This window comes from Populus trichocarpa, chromosome 7 (assembly GCF_000002775.5).
Source record: "Populus trichocarpa isolate Nisqually-1 chromosome 7, P.trichocarpa_v4.1, whole genome shotgun sequence".
Taxonomy (NCBI): Eukaryota; Viridiplantae; Streptophyta; class Magnoliopsida; order Malpighiales; family Salicaceae; genus Populus; species Populus trichocarpa.
This window is the reverse complement of record NC_037291.2, coordinates 8,112,159-8,128,484: the sequence shown is the minus strand read 5'-3', so window position 1 is coordinate 8,128,484 and position 16,326 is coordinate 8,112,159. Positions and strand designations below refer to the sequence as shown.

The window sequence follows — 16,326 nt, the reverse complement described above, 5'->3', positions numbered from 1 at the left end:
ACTCTGGACTTGTAGAGGGTCATATCTTTCAAGGCATTCGTTCAGCCCCAAAACTTCAAACCTGTTGTTCATCCCATAGACAAATTCAGCAAGATCAATATCTTGGTCAAACTCCTTGCCATCCCTTCTTCCATGAAATTCTATTGGTTTACAACCCCAAAATCATCAGCAATATCTTCATCACTGTTGTCTTCCCTTCAACATCTTCGTAGTTTTGACATGGTTTCTGATACCTGGATGTAATGAAAATCCAACAACAAAGGTTACTCACAAAAAAAAAATGTTTTTCACTCACCACTCCAAAGTTTAGAAACCGAAGAGAGAAAACTCCAATGCATGCATAGTTAGATAATCTGGAAATATGACATTCTGAACTTGAAAACCATGTAGGATAGACTTATTTTCCCATGCAATAAAGAGACAGAAATTTAGGCTCAAAGTTGACCACGGGCTAACAGCAAACATCCTAAAAAACATCCTCACTTCATTTAGACCAGTAGAGGACACTCGTGTGTCAGTTCCAGTATAAGAAATTCAGCCGGATGAAACCTCTGACAGAATTCCAAGGAAAAACAAAATGAAACTTCTAACAGAAGCATCAGCAACTTGTGTAAATGTCAATATCTTATTTTTTATGCCAAAAAATGGTTCTTTCCTACCTCTAAACGTTTTACTTGCTAAAGTGACCTAACTCCAAAATGCGTGGTATGAGGATTTCACTCTTTTTTTTAAATCCCCTTTAAAAGACAAGTCAATGTCAGAGCCAAGAATTCAAACTTGTCACATTTCTTCAGCTAACATGGGTCAAATGGGAAGAACATGTCCAGCCACTCCAGCCCACCAAAGTCCCTAGAAAGATCTGATTCTAGCAAATCTTCAAAGATGAATGCTTTGGAGATGGTGAACAGATGGGCTGCTTTAGCTTGTTTGAGAAACTCATTAACAATAGATGGCAAGCACACCTATTCATCCATCAAAACCAATAGAAGCTTAGAACCTGGTAAGACGAGTTCTTATTTTTATTCCAAAATTTGGTTGGGGGTTGGGGGGTTGGTTATGTTTAAGGCCGCATCACTCACCTCCAAAGGCCCCAATTTGTGCTTCAATATTGATTCTATAGACATGAGGAGAAGCTGTGATTGAGCGTAGGAACATTCATTATTGATCTCATATGAAAGCAGAGCGCGTTCATAATTCCCTCATGGTAAGAAAAAAACATCAATACATCGGTTTCACAACTGCTGCCACCAGGAAGAATGATCATATGATAATTGAGGAAACTCTTGTTAGAGTATGCAGAATAGATGTTGCAATAAGTTGAAAACTCCAATCATGTGCAGTTTTAAACAATTCAATAGCAATAGTGGTTTGTAATTACAAACAAGATATCGCAACAATAATGGAGCAACAGGTGAGGACCAGTAATGGGAGTCATTGTGCTTCTAAGCAGCAATGAACCACAGAAAAGAAAGTACTGTAGTGTGGCAAATGGAAGTGGTCAGTGTGAAGCTGCTTATGGCAATGGAAGTAGTGAAGATGTTAGTGCTAACATTGTTTTTGGTAGCTAAAGCATTAAGTGACAATAGACGTGATAAAATGTCAATAGAATGAAATGTCTCTGTATCCCACAAGTACAAAATCTAGGAGATTGCTCGCACTCGCACACATATAAGACAATCAATTACAGGACAGACACACAAGCACATTAGACAATCAATTACAGGATATCTTGAAAGCACATTTAAAGTTGACATGGTCCATGTGAAATTTTCCAAAAAGCTAAAATAGATCATATGAAAGAAATATCAGTCATGTCAAGACAACTTCAGAACTTATCAAAGCACTATATACCTGGCATGCATAATAGAAAGCATGAGGTGCTTTTGGATTCATGTCACAAACCCACTCTTCACAAACACCAATCCACCAGCCTAAAACACCATAAACCCAAGCAGCACATTAAATAAGTTATCCTAAATGATTTTCTGTTCTAATATATCAAGTTGTTGCAACAACACAAATAACAAAATATTAACAGGATCTTCATAGTTGAAAAAAAAATGTTAAGCATGTCTCATAACCTTTTCAACACATTTACGAGAGAGGAAACTGATAGAAACTTCCCACGAGCCAAATAGCTAGCAAGATAAGCCCTAGCACTCATCCTGCATCGAACATGCAAACATTCATTAAAAAAATGATACTTGGGAATCAGGACAACAACCACATTCCATGTGACTATGCACATTCTATACAATTTTATGAACTTAATGTGGAAGGTAAACAGTTAGCAAGCCTATGAAAGTAACAGTTAGCATATCCCAACCATTCACATACACATACACATGAAAGTAAGACAATTGCTTACCTGAGCAAACTTTGACTTGTATGTGTCAAGATAGTTGCCATGAATGAAGACAAAAGCGTTTCAACTACCAACAACATCAAGGGAAAAAAATAATTTTGGATGCAAGCCTATCAAATAAAGACATGAAGTTCAACGAATATAACTTCAAAAAATACCTCACCCAAAGGCTTCTTATCTGCAGAGGCTTCAAGATGCTCAAAAATTGTATCATCAAGGTATCCAGTAAGTCAACAGTAACACTTTTACCTAAACTCTTGAGAATTAATGTACTTGGAAGCTGAGAAAATAACAAGATAATAGTTCTCACTTTGGACAACAAGACAAGAAGGTAGAAATTCAATTTGTAACTATCATATATGTGCTGCCCAATATATAATAAAAAAACACATTCAGCACCACATACTCTGCATCATGGAATGAGAATTGCTTTACACAGTAACATATTGGGACTATATCTTGAATATCGATATGTAACATTGATCTCACAAAAACCAATAGAAACAGAAGTAGAGGCCATGACAGCATGATTTTTAAAAACAATTAGTTTGAAGCTATCACCAAATAGCTTAATGGTACAGAGTTTCCAAGTATTTTTGAAACTCTTCAATCTCCACACAAACGATATGAAAAATGCACATTGTGCAGACAGGAACAAAAGCATGCATGCACAAAAGCTTATCAGTAGGTTCACAGTAAGGTAAATTTTTTGTCACTAATAGTGTAAAATACACACAAGTGCCACCATACATGTCAAGGAATTCTCACACTCAAGGGAGTTCTCAGGAATGAAATAGTCATGTATTCAGTTTACTGGACAGCCATCAACCATGCACAGTCTGGAGGTGGTGAAATACTCAAAGGAGGTCTCAGGAATAAAATGGTCATGTATTTAGTATTTTAGTTAACTGGACTACCCACAAATAATATTTTCATTTGTCTGTTCCAGAAATGAATACAACTCTATGATGATCAGTTGTGGAATCTGGATCATGATCATACCTCACCATCATTATTTGCCTGACCATCGTCATCAACCACCTCATCTTCATCTTCTAACTCCATTGTAAAGATGCCTTTACAGAGATCATCCCTTAACATTTCATCCCAGCCAATCACAACCTGTAGGGAAAGCTCTTTAACATTAAGGGTGATGCAAAAAATAAGAGAAATTCCAAGAACCAACTTATTACACCACTTATATCCAATTCTAGAATTGAACAGCATATTCACCACTTCCACAAGCATACTGTTCCCAACAAATTCTCTAATAGCACCGCCCTCCAACATTAGCATATTCTTCAAATATATCTGCAGCTGTAAAGAGCAAATGAATAATAAGAACAAATACTAAACAACAATCATAGACAAGAGCAGTCAGGAATTATTTAAAGGATCCATTTTCAGGATATATTATCCATACGATATTGCAGGATGGGTTAACTGTAATTAGAAAGAAGAACTTTAATATATCTTTTAACTACTTAACTAAACATCTATCCAGAGATAGCGTGAGCACATCCAAAGAGAGAAAAATAATCCAAACCACAACAGCAAATTGAACTCACATGACATTTTAGATGATCCGTGTTGAAATCCTTCCTAAAGAACATAGGCCTCATTTGGACAACTGTTGTAGACAAATTTATGGCTGCCATAGGCACCAAATCAACAATGACTTCTAGACCAGTATGCACACAAGGAAGAACTTGTTCCTTTATTGCCTGAACACATGCATTCCTGAGCATATGTGATTCCATTGGTGGCATAAAATTGTTTGAGCATAACAAGGCATAGATCAACATATTTTCCATTTGAAGCAGCCTGTAGAATGATAAACCAAGAAAAATATATGATGGTTCCCTCACTCTACAGAAATACAGTTGCAAATAATTGCAAGACCACATACCACGCATATTACAAGTTCAAGAAATGCACCCATCACATCAGGCACACAGTTCCACATGCTCATTCCAAAAATCATGATTGAAGAAGAGACACATGGTCAACATCGTTTATATAAGAAACTGCCCCAGATAATGCCTTTAGACTTGTCTGCAAAGTGAGCACAAACAATATTATAAAATCATGAATACTTAGTTAACTAAAGTTGGCGTAACATGTAAATGCTAAACTGAGAATTTCATGGATACTAACATTCAAACAAACACTACGAAACTACATAGAGCTTTGATTCAAAGAGAAAAAACTACCAAAAGCAAAGCCACTTTATCAGGAGCAAAACGATCGCTGTGATGCAAAACCCCAGCAAGCTGGTGTTAACTGCTCCTAGCACCCCGAGCATGGAGAATTCAGCTTTATATTACTTGCGAGCAAAGATGCAACAAATAATTGAAAAACAATATGCTTGAATGAACAGATGGATTGGCTAAGAACCCAAGCAAGTCTGTGTGAGTAAATTATTATTATTATTATTATTATTATTATTATTATTATTAAATGTATAATTTTGGGAACCACTAGCAAGGAAAATTATCTTCCGACCCTTATTGGTGTTCACTGGTTGGTTTTAGGTAAGGTCAGAGTCGATCCCAAAACCAAACCAAGCTTTCATTGGTTCATAAGTTTGAGGACTGGAACCAAACTGTTCTTCAAGAAAGACCAAAATAAAAGCCAAACTGAAAAATATCAGTTTAGTTTGTTTTTATTTAGGGGTTGAGGACTCCTGCTCAAAGAGTGAACAAACAGGGGTGACCAATTTCAAGCAAAACTAAAAGTTACAACTTCAAGTAAATGTAAGGAAAAAAAAAATGAGCAACCCAAAAAATAGAGACCAGGTGCATAATCAAGTGAAATACAAAATAGGTTCAGCATGCAAGATAAATTCAGACGAGCCTTTCAGTCTCCGACAATTCCACAACCAATTATGAACTCAACACTTCTCTTTCAATCTAACTATTCCATTTCTATCAAATACTAAATTACTTAAACAACGGATCCTTAGATCTACCAAACAATGAAGTAACTCTCCAAGAAAAGGAACCCCAAGCCCACCACAGCCCAGAAACAGTTCATGACTACAGGCTCCCCTATATTTTTAAACTCTTCTAATGGCACAGCATTCAAATACCTAGCCATTAGCTCCAAATGACTTGAGTAAACGGAACAGACCAACCCCAGGGCCAAGTTAGATTGGTTTAATCAATCAAAACAAGCCACTCAGCATCCCCACCTATATACATTTCCTATAACAACCTGTATATGAATTCAACTCTACCATTTCTCGCCATAAATGGGTAAAAAATTCAAACACGACCAATTTAAAAAACTGAGCTTTAAGACAATTTCTCCAAAAAAAAAAAAAAAACCACTAATAATAAACTATCAAAACCAGAAATGCTGACAAAAGGGCATCTCTAACATGATAAGCTAAATCCCAGTCAGTGAAACTAACAGCTTCCTCAACCTCATCTTGCTCTTCCATTCCTCTATATTCTGTATATTGAGGGGCAAATTCAACACCCATCTGTTAGTCCCACTTAACCTGCAAAAACAAGCCAAAACCATTAAAATAAATACAAAACCCATCAAGAAAAATAAAATAAAAAAAAGAAACAAGTTACCATCTTTCGAACCAAAAAACCATAAAAAAAAAAAAAAAAAAAACTTACTAAAGGTTGCTTTTTTTAGCTTGTTATATAGCTGTTTCTTTCCTTGTCGTTCTGGATCAATGGTGGTGGAGCGGCAACGAGTCGTCGGGGAAACGGCGGCGATGAATTTGTGAAGGGGCAGCTGGCTATTCATTGTAAGTTTGTGTTTTGTGTGTTAACTGCTAAAGAATAGAGTAGCAAATTTATGGTAGTGTGAAATAGTTACTGTTTGTTTTTGATTTCGTGTTTTAAAAATAAAATTTGAAAAAATTTAATTTTTTTTAATTAATAATTTTTTATATTTTTATATTATTTTAATAGATTAATATCAACTTTAATTTAAAAAAATAACTACTATTACACTACCAAATACTCACATAATTATATTTATGTTATTGCTTTGAAACAAGGGATGGATACATTTTAATTTTTTTTATTTAAAATTATTTTTAAATAGTTTTGATATTTAATATTAAAAATAATTTTTAAAAATAAAAATATTATTTTAATATATTTTTAAATAAAAAATATTTTAAAAAATAATCATTATTATTATTTAACACTTTATAAAAGTTTTTGAAATTTTTAATTTTAAATTAGTTTTTATATTTTTTATTGTTTTAAATATTAAAAAAAATTTCCCAGCCACAAATGTTCTACGTGGAGGTCTTTTATTTGGTATGAATCAGCCTTGTTTCTCTTATTTGTACATTATTATCATTAAAAAAAAATTATTTATCTTTTATTTTGCCTTCTAAATTTATAAGTTGATAACACTTATTCATACGCATAAAAAAAAACAGTTAATAAAAGCTAAATGATTAAACTATAAGATATTGATATTTAATGTAGTTTTTCTTATCATTAATTAACAAAACATTAAAACCTCATCTCTCTAATCATTTAAATTGAATTTAATTAAAAAAAAAAATCTCATATTTAGAATCATTTTAAATGTCATGAATTAAATTTTAAATAGAATTCAATTTCTAAAAAAATATAAAAATAAATCAAGATCAACTCACAAATTTATTATATTAAGAAATTAATGTTAAAGCTAACTTCTTCAAAATACTCATATATCCTTTTTCTATAGAGAAAAACATTTAAAGGAATAAGACCAAGATAATAAGGGTAATGTAATAAATAAAATGAAATAAATTATATCTCTTTATGAATTTTATTTTTTTTATCAATTGAATTCAAATTAAACAATATAATTGAATTTAATTAGAGTGGAGAATTGATTCCAAGCAGCTTATAAAAGATCTAGCACTTTCATTGTTTCAATTATTTTAGATGCATGCCTAATTGCATTGTAAATTCACATAATGCAACTTTTCTCAGTTTTTTTTGTCATGTTTTTATTTTTTTTATTTGATCCTTTAATATTTATTTTATTTGAGATTAACCTTCATAGTTTGTTTCTATTGGCTTAATGTATCACGGGGTTAAAAAAACATCCTAACAAGTCACTTGATTGTGTGAAAAATTGTTCAAATTTTAAGATTTGATACTTGTTCTTATGATTTTTATTTTTTTTCCTTAAATTTTTTATGAAAATTTCATTGTTTTTAGTTTCACCTTTCAATTCAAGTTTATAGCATGTTGTTTTTTAGTGATTTTAATCCTTATAATTTTTCCATATATAGTACTTTCGGTTTTATAACCCGAGTCACGGTTTAAAAAGTTAATCATAATTGATTTTTTTGTCTTATTTTTTTATATTCATATTTTTTTTTCTTTCTATACAATTATCATATTCTCATTTAATTTTTACTTTGTTAACAAATAAGATCATTGAGACTTTTTGGGAATATTGTGAAGATATATTTCCATAATATTGGCAAGCACTCGTCTTTAGTATTGAATCGTTGTTTTTTTTTTTTTACTTTATTTGTTGTCGATATCATTATTTTCTAATGATATTATTAAATTAATTGAGTTTATTAAACTCATTCGAGCCAATTATCTAAATATTATATTTTTTTTATTTTTTTTAAATACTTACCACTTTTTGATATTTTTAATGCAAAAAAAAATTGACACGCGGCGTAGCGCGGGCCACCTAACTAGTAATTATCTATTTCTTTTTCTCAAGGGATATGCAATTTTTAGTTAAAGAAGGCTCCCCGAATTTTATCATTAAATCATCATTCCTCACTCTCTCATCCTATCAAAATATCTAATTTTTATGCCTAGTTCATAAACTATTACTATTTTTTCTAATCCCAACTTACATTAATTTTATGCAAGATCCCACTCTTGTAACCCAATTAAAAGCAAGATAATTTGTATTAAATCTAAAAATTAATGAGAGATTATGATGCGCATCTAGAGGAAAAAAATCCTAGAATCCACAATCAAGAAATAAAATACTTATCTAAGAAAGCTAAAATCATATTAGAAAACCCCAACTCGTTAATTATTTGAATCAAGAACCGAAGGTATATGATTAGAACGTCACAAATATGATCTCCTTGATAAGTTCTGAAAAGTTCAACGAATAACCAAAGAAAGTGATCAAACAATTTTTTATTCAATATATCTAATATATTTTCACATCAAAAAAATAAAAAAAGGTATTTATATGATTAACTTAAACAAACATAAACCCTAATTAACTATAGGTTAAAATTTTAATCCAAATAACTAACTAACTTAAAAGTATGGATGAAATAAAGTACAAAGTCAAAGTCTTGTATAAATAAAAGCGCAATTTTCATAGTAACTTCTAGGCCATATCAGAAAGCTTTTCGATGTCTAACTGCTACAAAATGTTAATCCTGTAGGAAACAAGGCCCTTAAAATCTTCTAGCAAACTCTTAGCTAAACAAAGATATAAGCCTTTAAGCCACAGCAAACCAGGATTCCAAAACAATAGCTAAGTTGGGATATTTTGACAAGATGGGATAAAGAAAGACTTAATATAAATAAAAATTGATGTTGAAATCCAAACTTGACCAAAATTATAAGAATTATTTAAGTTTAAGGTTGTGTTTGTTTCCCGAAAACTGGTTTCCAGAAAACCATTTTCCAAACTTTCCTGTATTTGTTTGCCATTAGGAAAGTTGGTCAACGGAAAACACTTTCCAGTCAAAAGAAAATTTGGCTTGGTTTTCAGGAAAGTGTTTTCCTTTTATTTTGGGCGGAAAACAATTTCCGGAAGTTGTGAAAATTTAGAAATGTCATATTATTTGCTGATTATATCAAATTTAGTCCTCAAACTTTTGATTACTATATATATTTTGTTTTGAATATTTGTTTTTCAATTTCATCCCTTAGAATTTAATTTTTATATTAATTTTGGCCCTTATTTTTATAATTATTATTTGCTTTTCCCTTATCATTTTTTTAATTGAAATTTTTTATCTATCAAATTTGGTCCTCATTCTTTTGATTGTTACTTATTTTATTTGAAATAATTTATAAAATGTTAATTATTATTATTTTAATTTCTTCATCTTTCAATTTTTTTTATTTTTTTGATTTGATCTCTATTATTTTGATTATTATTTATTTTATTTGAGATAATTTATGAAATTATATTTTTTTTTCAATTTCATTCTCATTCAACTTTTTAATTTGTAAAATTTGTCCCTCATTATTTTAATAAACTTGAAAAAAATAAAACATTAATAAATTATTTTTCAGCTCATTTTCCATGACATAACCAAACACTGGAAAGTGTTTTCCAATTTATTTTCCATTATACTACCAAACATCGAAAAATAATTCACTTTCCTGGAATTCACTTTCCAAAAGGAAACTACTTTCCAGCAAACAAATGGGGCCTAAGGACTTAATCAAATTTTTAACAAGTTTGATTGACTTATTTAAGTACTTAATTGAAGGAAAATTAAGTTTGAAAGTCAATTGAGAAAAAATTAGAAGAACTTAATTAAACTTATAATGGGTTTTATGAATTCAATCAAGAACTTAATTAAAGAAAAACCAAGTTTGAAGGCCTAATTCGGATCAATTCGCAAAGATTGAAAGATCAGGCACACAATTAAAACTTTGAAAGGCTAAATTAGTGCAATCAAGGGTTCAATTGAAATAAATTTGAAGATTGAAATATGATTAAGTGTCAAATTAAAGAATTTCAAAACCAATAACTAAAGTGTAAAAGGCACATGTGTTCGAGGACTAAAATTAATCAAATTAGGGGTCACTTTGAAAGAAATTAAAAGTTTGATCATTGATAGAGGTCAAATTGCATAATCTGAAAATCAAGGACTAATTTGTAAAAGGCGTTCAAATTAAAACATTTAAATCAAGGTTTCTAAGAGTGCAATTGCAAAAATTAAGAAGTTTCACGATCAATTGAGGACACTATATCCTGAAATTGGAAAGACAGGGACTAAATTGAAATTTCCCAAAATCCTAATTAAATAACCCTAATTTATAGGGTTTAAACATATAATATGTCACTCGTTTTTAATGATGTCATCCCATCCTTGTTTATCATCTTCTTTAGACGATAAAAGCTAATCGAGATGCCACTTTTAAGTGAATGAATGTAGCATCTCAGACCATCTTAGGGTCTCCAACCACTACCACTCGACTGAGAAACATTTCCTTTACAAAGATTAGCTACTTCTATAAAATGTTTACTTCTCATTTACTTCAATGAGGTTGATAATATCTTGTCCCTAGTCAGCCTCTCCTACGTTGATAGATACAGGCTGATTGGGGACCGATCTTCCAATAAATGAACAAGGAGTTCTAGACCTCCAAATCAGATAGGGTTTGTTTCTAATGGTAGATATACATCCCCTACATGATTCATGTCTGCCTATGACACGTTTATATCCTATTTGTCATGATGATCTCGCCAAAGAGCTCATTTAGTCAGCCATAACTGAAGAAAAAAATCGCATGTTTGAGTAGACTTTGTGGTTGCCTTCTTTTAATAGGTTTGAGCTCACAAAATGATTAAATTGATGTGAACCTTATGATTACGTGATCACGCAATCCACACGCAAAGACACCAATTCTCGGAAAGCAAAGTAAATCAGGTTTGATAGGAGTGTGACATAAAGATAACTTGTACTTAGGCACCAATACTATTAGAAATGGAAACCCCTACCCAACAAATATTGATTTGCAAATGAGAAGTATAAGGATGACACCACAAAGTCATTTGTTCTACAATAAGTCATTTTTCAATTCTTTATAGAATCAAGGAAGGGAGAATATCTCACCAACACACACATAAAATACGGCAAATAAGAAGTTTTATTAATCTGAATTGTCTAACTTAATTACATGTCTGATTATGCCTTTATTTATAGTAACTCTAGACTTAAATAAACCCTAATGGACCCTCCTTAGTTGGACTTATATGAGGTCCATTTACAATTGACCCAAATAAGTAATAATAACCCAAAGACTAAGAAGAAAATAAAAAAAATAAAAAAATTACTATCCTAAATATGCTAGAATCAGATTTGTCACCCTTAAGAAGTTCCAAATAGACTAGGAAATTTCATATGAAGGTAGAATTAATTCTGAAGTCTTCTTTTCTTGTTGTCGCTAAGATGAATAAGGAATCATTGTAAGAAAAGGATTCTGAAATATTTATGAATCCTTGTCACACTTGAAAACTATATTACAGCCCATTAAAGATCATTGTAGAACTAGGAGTTCCTAAAACAAGCTGCCACATTCTTGTAGGAAAAGAATCCTAACCAAATAGGAAGTCCATAAGTCAAAAGGAAGTAAATAACAAAATTCATACAGCTTTTATTGACAAGCATTTAAATGTCTTCTCGAACATCGATTGCCTTGAACTTTTAACCTAAGGTAGGACAACATGTCAAGAGACTCCATATAAAATTTCAGCCCGATCAACGATCGGATTGAGAATTATGACTGTTGCCGTGAAACTGGACAGTTGTACATTTACGTCAGAATCCGAAACTGATTGTTTTTTTATTGCCAGGATCGTATCATAAATGAACCAAAATGCACCTTTTATAGGGAGGTTAGATGAGAGGATGAGGAAGAATATTTCATAAAGCACCCATCTTGTACAAAACCACCATGATTTTGAAATTTCTGATTTTGGTTTACTTATAAAAGGGTAAGACTTGAGCAAAAGAGGGAGGGTACAAGAAAATCATGGAGAGAAAATAAAGAGAAAACATAGAAGGATCCTTTAGTAAATAAAGAGAAATAGTTAAGAAAATCATGTGAAAATTTAAAAAGAAAAGAGGAGAAAAAAAGTTTATACAAGCTAAGGATTAGAAGTTAAGAAGAAGAGGAGAGAAGCAAATAAAACAAAGAAGGAATCCATATTATTCATACAAGGTATACCTTTAACTTTAATGGGGGGTGGAGCTCAATGGGCACACCTCTCCCACTTTCACTTGGCTTTTAAAAGGGTGTTTGAGAGTATGGTAGCAGTTGTTTTTTAAAGTGCTTTTTCACTAAAAAATGCATCAAAATAATATTTTTTTCATTTTATAAAAATTATTTTTAACATCAGCACATCAAAACTGTTAGAAATCAATTTTGGGTTTCCCGTAAAATTATCCTTTTCTTTTAAAATTAAAAAAAGAACTTAAAAAATTGAAAGAATAAAGAGCAACAAAAAAGTGAAAAAGACTGACAACTTTCCAAGAGCATGCTGAGAAGGGTTTCAAATGCGTGCAGAAACCAAACTGAGATTTTGGACAAAAATCAAGAACCTAATTATACCCAAGATAGAAAGACAATGCCGATTCAATATCAAATTAAATTATTATTGCATGAATTTGCCTAAAATTTAAGTTTGAGGACTTAATTAGACTTTTAATAAGCCAATTTGATTAATCATAAGCCTAATTAAAGATTTAATTTGGAATTAATGTGGGCCAACTTAAAAGAATTAATTAAGTACAAGGACTTAATTAGACTTTTAATTGGTCAAATTAATTTATTAGGGATTTGATTGAGGAAAAAATAAATTTGAAAGCCTAATTTGGGTTTCATTGAGAAGATTGAATTTTTAGAGGACTAGATTTAATTTTTCCAAACTCATCTGAGTGAAATCATGGATAAAATTGTAAGAAAATCAAAGTTTGATGATTAATTAAGGGCCAAATTATCCTTTTTAAAGTACACAATCTACATTTAAGTAAGTTGGACTTATTTCTTCACAAAACCTGTCTGCTGGCAGAATTTATAGGTTGTCTTAGAAAACTCATATCTCTCTCATATAAGCTTGTTTTATGTTGGAATTTGGTAGGATGATAGGTCTTTGAGTCAAGAATCCAAAAAAATTGAGTTTGTATAAAATGGACTTATCTAACTCAATATATACAAGTCGGAATGGTCGAAGGTCAAAACTAGCAGAATGTAAGACTTGGCTACGAAGGCTACGATTTTCATCCTCTTTCTTTTTTATTTTTCTTGTCATATATATGTATAAAGGTGTGAATGTTAGCTTTTTAATGCCACTAGAATCATTTAATTTCGATCTCTACAACTCAAGTTCTGCATAAAACATTGATCAGATGTCAAATTTGCCAATATTCAACACGGGTTTGAACATGTCTGAATTTTATCTCAAATTTACTTCTTTTTGAATCTCACATCCAAACATTCCTTAAAATATATAAAACAAAGATTATTAAGACATTATATATATAAAACATGAAAAAAAATAGTAGGTAAATATGAGTAAAACTATCAAATAATCTGGTTACATTAGTGCATTTTAGCCCTCGTATACTAGATAGTGCGCTTTCTAGCCTTATCTATCTGAGTGTGCTTTTTAACCCTCAGATATAAGTTAGTATGCTTTTTAGCCATATCTATGTTTTTTTTCGAGTGCGTTTTCTAGCCCCCGCATACCAGATAATGTGCTTTCTAGCCCTATTAATTTTCTTTTGACTGCGTTTTCTAGCCATTGCATACCAAATAGTGCGCTTTCTAGCCCCATTTATTTTCTTCCAAATGCGCTTTCCAACCCTCACATACCAAATAATGTATTTTCTAGCCTTATCTATTTCCTAATGAGTGTGTTTTATAACCTTCGCATACCAAATAATGTGCTTTCTAACCTTATTTATTTCCTTCTAAGTGAGCTTTCTAGCTCTCACATAACAAATGGTGTGCTTTCTAGTTTTATCTATTTCCTTTTGAATGCGTTTTCTAACCCTCACATATCAGATAGTGCGCTTTCTAGCTCTTATTTTTAACACTTTTGAAACGATTGGCCATTTCTTGATTTGATAATTCCATAACCTCTCGTATTTTCTTCTTTATAAGCTTATTATCTAAAGTCTCTTACGAGACTTTTTATCATAAATATTGTAAAGAGAGGACAACTGTCATAACTCAATTTTAAGTTTTCCTAAAAATTATCCTTTTTTTAAATTAAAAAACAAAATAATAAAGAGCAATAAAAATGTGAAAAAGACTAGTAAGTTGGCAAGAGCAAGCTAAAAAGGGTTTTGAATATATGGAGGAACCAAACTGAGATTTTGAATAAAAATCAGGAATCCAATTATACCCAAGATTGAAAGACAATGCAGATTCAAGGTCAAATTAAATTATTATTGGATGAATTTGCATAAAATTTAAGTCTGAGAACTTAATTAGACTTTAATAGGCCAATTTGATTTAATCATGGGCCTAATTAAAGGTTTAATTAAGTTTAAGAATTAATTTGCATCAAATTAAAAGAATTAATTAAGTGCAAGCACTTACTTAGACTTTTAATGGGTCAAATTAATTTTATTAGCGATTTAATTGGGAAAAATTAAGTTTGGAAGCCTAATTCGAGTTTAATTGAGAAGATTAGATTTTTAGTGGACCAAATTTAATTTTTCCAGACTCATTTGGATGAAATCATGGATAAAATTGCAAGAAAATCAAAGTTTGGGGGTTAATTAAGGGTCAAATTAAAACAATTCAGAACTAGTGGTCTTTTTGCAAAAGGTGTGTGAATTCAGAGACCCAACTCAACTGAAAAAATGGGAAAAAAAATGAAGAAATTAGAAGTTCAAAAGTCAATTAGAGACGAGATTAAAAATATCCAAGATGAATGACAAAGATGAAAGAGATATTAAACTTAGAAGATCAATTTAAAACTTGACAGGGATGAAATTAAATTGATTCTTAGGATCAAAATTCAATTGAAGACTTAATTGAACAAATTAAAAGATTAGGGGCTGAAATTGAAAAGGGGTTAATGTCCTAATTTGGGTCAAAACCCAAAAAATAGCACCGTTTCATTTAAATGAAACAATGCCTTTTAGTGTTGTTTTGACCACAACAACGTTGTTTTGGTCAACAAAAGTCACAATAAAATAAAGTGTAAGTCGACATGTCGCCTAACACTGTTTCATCATTTCCTACCTTTATATCATAAAAGTTGCCTATAAAGCCACTTTTGAAGGTCATTTAATGCTTCATCTCTCCTCCAAACAAGACAAAAAAACACAGCATCTCCAAGCTTTGACTTTGGACTACAACCCCGTCTCTTTCTTTATCGGTTAGTCGCCCTACATCTGCTGTAATAAACAGCTAAAACCTCTAACCTGACGAGCTTTAACAGTTTGGTTTTGTAGTATTTGGTTGTTGATTTGTTGCCAACAATTGAGATCATTCCCAAGCAAATCAACAGCCACAAACCATGCCTAAGAAACACTCCATGTTCTTTTTTTATCCTAGTTTTTGAATTTTATGTTTAGGTTATAAACTTTAATTGTTTTTAATGTTTTAGTTATTTGATTTTGAGGGGAAAAAAAGAGAAAGTTATCGAAAAATTAAAGAAAAAAGAGAAAGTCATCAATTAAATATATATTCCGCTACAAAAAAAAAAAATTGGTGTCATTGATTTTTATTTGTGAGAGTTAGGTTTATTTAAAAAACTTTCATTTCACCAGAAAAAAAAATATTAGATCTTAGAAAATGTTTTTGATTCAGTTTTATTTTGGATCATTTGACCATTTTTAAAAGTGTTTTGAGGTCAAAATGAGTTTTTAAAGGTATATTTTTTTAGGTTTTTTTTGGATAAAACAAACAGTTGAAAATTGAGTTTTTTTTAATCTAAAACATTGGACCTTGAATTTTTATGCACTTTTGATGGCCAAAATATTTATCAATAGGTAACACACTGTCAATTTTTTTTGTTTAATATGAAGGATTAAACAAAAAAAATACAAGGATAGAAAGTTAACATGCGGGCTTGGTGTTATAGACCCCCGCGCTTATGCTTTTTTGTATGCCAGCCCACCTAGGTCTAGACTCCTAACCTCGTTTTAGATAACTCTTTAGTTTTTTTTTTAATTTTTTAATTAAATTTTATTAAAAAATTTTATATATAAATAATTAAAATTATGTTTGGAATTTTAT

General features: G+C 31.0%; 1 pseudogene; it reads right to left on the bottom strand.

Moving 5' to 3' along the window:
- Positions 1–247: 247 nt before the first annotated feature.
- On the bottom strand, positions 248–5,852 carry LOC7462575 (uncharacterized; annotated as a pseudogene).
- Between the last annotated feature and the right edge of the window lie 10,474 nt (positions 5,853–16,326).